We start from the raw sequence: 383 nt of genomic DNA on the forward strand, positions 1-383 counted from the left end.
CGGCCGGCGTTAACGCGCCTTCCGGCGCCTCCGGGGCCTCGGTGGGACGGCGGGGGGCCCGCTGCGCGCTGTCAGCCCCTGTCTGCGCGGCGGTGTCTTTGTGCTAAACGTCTCCCTTGGGGTTTTGAGGGAGCGTGCAAGTTTTAAACACTAAACGTCTCTCTTGGGGTTTTGAGAGACCGCTGAAGTTTTAAACACAGCAGACCCTGCAATTGGTCTGTCCGTGCTGCATGTAACCCTGTTTTTCATACTTTATGGCTCTACAGCTCAGGTTTTCACAAGTAGCTGTTCCCTTTCGCATCAGCCGTGACGGGTGAGTGTCCGTGTGAACGGGCGGGACGAGGAGGCCCGTGCAGGCTGGGGGTCGGATCCTCGGCGTCTCG

The sequence above is a fragment of the Buceros rhinoceros genome, unplaced genomic scaffold, assembly GCF_000710305.1.
Source record: "Buceros rhinoceros silvestris isolate BGI_N320 unplaced genomic scaffold, ASM71030v1 scaffold10001, whole genome shotgun sequence".
Classification (NCBI taxonomy): domain Eukaryota; kingdom Metazoa; phylum Chordata; class Aves; order Bucerotiformes; family Bucerotidae; genus Buceros; species Buceros rhinoceros.